This window comes from Triticum dicoccoides, chromosome 6B, assembly GCF_002162155.2.
Source record: "Triticum dicoccoides isolate Atlit2015 ecotype Zavitan chromosome 6B, WEW_v2.0, whole genome shotgun sequence".
Taxonomy (NCBI): domain Eukaryota; kingdom Viridiplantae; phylum Streptophyta; class Magnoliopsida; order Poales; family Poaceae; genus Triticum; species Triticum dicoccoides.
In genome coordinates this window covers 85,565,757-85,571,477 of record NC_041391.1, presented here as the reverse complement: position 1 = coordinate 85,571,477, position 5,721 = coordinate 85,565,757, and positions in this window count along the sequence as shown.

Sequence of the window (5,721 nt, the reverse complement as noted above, 5' to 3'; positions counted from 1 at the left end):
GGCTAAACCCTAGAAGCTAGCCTATGGTATGATTGTTGTAATGTATGTTGTCCTACGGACTAAAGCCCTCCGGTTTATATAGACACCGGAGGAGGCTAGGGTTACACAGAGTCGGTTACAATGGTAGGAGATCTACATATCTGTATTGCCAAGCTTGCCTTCCACGCCAAGGAAAGTCCCATCCGGACACGGGACAGAGTCTTCAATCTTGTATCTTCGTAGTCTTGGAGTCCGGCAGATAATTATAGTCCGGCTATCCGGACACCCCCTAGTCCAGGACTCCCTCACTTGCCTATGATTATTATTGTTGTTGTCCTACGAACTAAACCCTCCGGTTTATATAGACACTGGAGGGGGCTAGGGTTACACAGAGTCTGTTACCGAGAAGGAAATCTACATATCCGAATTGCCAAGCTTGCCTTTGACGCAAAGGAGAGTCCCATCCACACACGGGACGAAGTCTTCAATCTTGTATCTTCATAGTCCAAAAGTCCGGCATAAGCATATAGTCCGACTGTCTGAGGACCCCCTAATCCAGGACTCCCTCAGCCGAAGAGTTCTTTGTCGTAGCCGATGATATTTTTTGTTCTGTGTGCTTCATGGAGTCTTGGAGCTTGTAATTGCTAAAAAATACAACACTATTACATTTTTTATTTACTTTGCTAGGATACATCATGGTTGCTTTGTTTCCATTTAATGAGGACCTATAGATTTACCTTCTTGGGAGGCCCTATGGAGAAGCTATGATGTTTAAGAAATGGTTTCCTTCCTTGGACCATGAATGTTTGCATTTCTAGATGTTTTCCTATTTAATCTTGTGTAATTTTTTTAGTAAAAAACATTTATTATCCAAAAAATAAACTAGAAGCTCACTATTACATTAGTATTTCACTTTAGGTAAAATTTTGTCTTAATGCAATGAACAAAATATGATTTCTTTCCGTCAAATTTACATGCCCCAAAATACATGAAAGTATAGATGTGTAAAAAGGAATTGTTTCCATTGGATAGATCATCCAATTTTATATTTAAATTATGTAGAACACATTGAAAGTCCAATAAGTGTTTCAGTATAACTTACTTATTTTGTCCCACTCACAATGGTATCTTGTCAGTAAAATTATCAACAATGTTGACCAATATGTTATTTTCGGTACTATCATTAACATCCACCTCAAGATTAACATTAGAGATAATAATATACATGACGAATTTATAGAGTTTATTATGGTTGATAGTTGGATTTTTATTCATCTTGAGTTTGGCAATTATTCAATATGAATATAGCAATGTTTTGATAAAGCTTTAATATTATCAAAAAATGTGTGTTGCGTAATAATTTGTATGGCTATATTTTATTGTGTGTTGGATTTTTTTGAGTTGTCTTAATTCCAAGAGAGGAGATTTTTATGCAATAATATTAATTAAAAATTAAAATTGATCACTAAATTTATTTAACTTGCTTCTTGAATTTCTCCTAAAAAGATTACAATCCTCTTTAAATTGAGTTAGTCACCTTCTCTAGACAGTTTTTTAATTTAGGGAGACACCTTGGTACTAGGAAAGAGAGAAGTATGACTCGCTAGAAAAACATGTATATTGTTCTCTACTCAGTTGAAAAGCAAAGTACTTTTGAGGCACAATGCTTCAGGTTGGTGACGATATGATAAGATTGCATGCGGCGTCCTTTGGCAATAAAAGACTAAGACAAAAGCCTTGGACAATACTGGTTTGTATTCTTACCTCTAGCCATCCAACTAATGTACTCTTAATGGTTGATCATAATATATAACAACCAAAATGTGTCATATCAGTATGTTTATGTTAATGTGGGTAGATGGTGGCGATATTACGTGCTCACCGATTATGATAGGTGACCCAAGAAAATTGTGTCTTATCAATAATTTGTTATTATCGATGTTATGCATACAATCACTATACAGAAATATAAAGTGTAGAAATAACTTAGAAGTAAAAAATCAATTTTTTCGGACATGCTTATAGAATAAATTATAAACATTACAATACAAACTGCCAATCATTGGAATCATCATTAAACGTATTTTCATATTTTTGTATGTTATTTTCATACATATTTAAAAATAGAGTTTAACAAATAAGCATCTAATTGTTTAAGTAAAAATATATTTAAAAATACTTGGACGGGTTACTTGACAATCCAATAGGTTAACTCTGCAAATGTTACATCTATTTGACAATCGTTCAGGACATGTCTCAAAGGACATAACTTGAACATATTGCTTAACCAATGTTAGCTAGATAATCCGCAACTACATTTGAATATCGTATTTTCACCAATTTCAAATCTTAGACGCACTCAGATGCAATAAGCATTGTGTCTCCACATCTATTAAATGTGTGGAGGTAAAATCCCAAAGATGACACTGTTATGCAGTTCATGTCTAGGGCTGGGGTTTCTTTGAGCTTTATTGAATGACTATCTTTTATCAGAGACTTATCATTCCACGTAAGATTAGTCACTCATTAGACTTGAACCTATATTTAGTTGTGCCTACATCATAACCAACGAGTCTTTGGGCGAAGCACCAGCCTTTAGTCAGTGTTGGTGGAAGGAAAGTAATGAGATATCCTATGGCTGTAGCATCTCCAACAGCCAAACTATATGTGTATTTGACATCATACGCTCATAAAATAAAATGGCAATTTATGCTGAATATTTATAGATGCCTGCTAATTTATATCTCTATTTCCATTATATTTACATGTTGCAAAGAAGAAGGGACCATGCCAGCTGGAAATTAAGGCAAAATCAGTGCAAAAAGATATACTCATAGTTAAAATTTTCTCAAAAAATACATCATGAATAAATGAAGCAATGGAAGCTGTTAAGTTGATGGACACCCCTTCCTGGTGAATGCTAGAGTGTCCACTAGTCATAAGGATGAGGGCAGATGTGTCCTCCTAGCAACATATTTCTGCCTGGTTTGTTCATGAACTAGTATGGTAGTGCATATTAATTATATAGATCTAATGTCTAGATAATACTCAAGGACAATTATGTAGATCAAATGGTTACAATTGGTCAACCAAAGATGGGCCTACTTGATGAAAGTCCGGATGATATCACCTAGACCTTTCTCATATGCTCTTCTTCCTATCCATCACCGAGTATTGAATATTTCCATGAGTGACATTTCCCATACATAGTCATCACTATAATAAACACTAGTTGTTTGTTAAAATTCTTAACCTTCCATCATTACATAGAATTGAATCTCTTAGCGCTCAAACTTTTCTTGATTCATAGAACCCCAACTACTCTCTAGGTGAAGTAGAGGAATGTTGAATATTGACTCAGTACATCAAAAAAAATGTTGAATCTCCTATTGTATTTTTCTTATGATGATACTAAGTTGACTAAGAGCATAAAAATTTTAATTTCTCACTGAATACATTTTTGGGCTTACGAAAGAGGTTGGCATTACATATTTGTTGTTTCACATCCATTCCATGTGTCGTTGTTACATGATACTCATATGCTATTCTAATGTTAAAGTCTAGTAGCCAAGATGAATAGTCAAAGAGTTCTTTGTCGTAGCCGATGATATTTTTTGTTCTGGGTGCTTCATGGAGTCTTGTAGCTTGTAGTTGCTAAACAATACCACATTATTCTACTTTTTTCTTTACTTTGCTAGGATACATCATGGGTGCTTTGTGTCCATTTGACGAGGACCTATAAATTTACCTTCTTGGGTGCCCCTATAGAGAAGCTATGATGTTTAAGAAATGTCTTCCTCCCTTGGAGCATGAATATTTGCATTTGTGCATGTTTGCCTATTTAAACTTGTGTATTTTTTTTAGAAAAAACATTTATTATCCAAAACATAAACTAGAAGCTCACTGTTACAATAGGACTTCCCTTTAGGTAAACTTTTCTCTTAATGGGATGAATGAAATATGATTTCTTTCCTTCAAATTTACATGCCCCAAAAAACATGAAAGTATAGATGTGTAAAAAGGAATTGTTTCCATTGGATAGATCGTCCAATTTTTTATTTAAATTATGTATAACACATTGAAAGTCCAATAAGGGTTTCAGTATAACTGACTTATTTTATCCAACTCACAATGGTATCTTTTTAGAATAATTATCAACAATGTTAACCAATATGTTATTTTTTGTACTATCATTAGCATCCACCTCAAGATTAACATTAGAGATAATAATATACATGACGAATTTCTAGAATTTATTATGGTTGATAGTTGGATTTTTATTGATCTTGAGTTTGGCAGTTATTCAGTATGAATCTAGCAATGTTTTTATAAAGCTTTAATATTTGCTTAAAAAGTGTGTTGCGTTATAATTTGTATGGCTATATTTTATTATGTGTTGTATTGTTTTTCAGGTTTTCTTAATTACAAAAGAGGAGATTTTTATGCCATAGTATTAATTAAAAAATTAAAATTGATCACTAAATATATTTAACTTGCTTCTTGAATTTCTCCTGAAAACGATTACAATCCACTTTAAATTGAGTTAGTCACCCTCACTAGACAATTTTTTCATTTAGGGAGACACCTTGGTACTAGGAAAGAGACTAGTATGACTCACTAGAAAAACATTTATATTGTTTTGTACTCAGCTAAAAAGCAATGAACTTCTGATGCACAATGCTTCAGGTTGGTGACGAGATGTCAAGATTGCATTCGGTGTCCTTTGGCAATAAAAGACTAAGACAGAACCCTTGGACAATACTGGTTTGTGTTCTTACCTCTAGCCGTCCAACTAATGTACTCTTAATGGTTGATCACAATATATAACAACCAAAACGTGTCATATCAGTATATTTATGTTAATGTTGGTAGATGGTGGCGATACGTGCTCACCAATTATGATAGGTGACCCAAAAAATTGTGTCTTATCAATAATTTGTTATTATTCGATGTAATGCATACAATCACTATATGGAAATATAAATTGTATAAATAATTTAGAAGTAAAAAAATATTTTTTCAGACATACTTATAGAGTAAGCTATAAATATTACAATACAAACTGCCTATCATTGGACTCATTATTAAACGTATTTGCATATTTTTTGTCTGTTATTTTCGTACATATTTCAAAATAGGGTTTACCAAAGAAACATCTATTTAAGTACAAAATTAAATTTAAAAATAGTTTGAGGGGTTAATTAACAATCCAATTGGTTAACTCTCCAAATGTGACATCTATTTTTCAATCGTTCAGGACATGTCTGAAAGGACATAACTTCATTTAACTACACACAACCTTCTCCTTAACCAGTGTTAGCTAGATAATACACAACTACATTCGAATATCGTATAAGTTTGCACCAATTTGAAATTTTATACGCACTCGGATGCAATAAGCATTGTGTCTCCATATCTAACAAATGTGTGGAGGTAATCTCCCAAAGATGACATTGTTGTGCAGTTCATGTCTGGGATGGGGTTTCTTTGAGCTCTAGTGAATGACCATCTTTATCAGAGACATATCAATCCACGTAATATTAGTCACTCATGAGACTTGAACCGATAGTTAGTTGTGCCTACATCATCATAAATCCATCCTAACCGATGAGTCTTTGGGCCAAGCACCAACCTTTAGTCAGTGTTGGTGGAAGGAAAGAAATGACATATCCTATGGTTGTAGCATCTCTAACAGCCGAACTATATGTGTATTTCATATCATACGCACATAAAATAAAACGG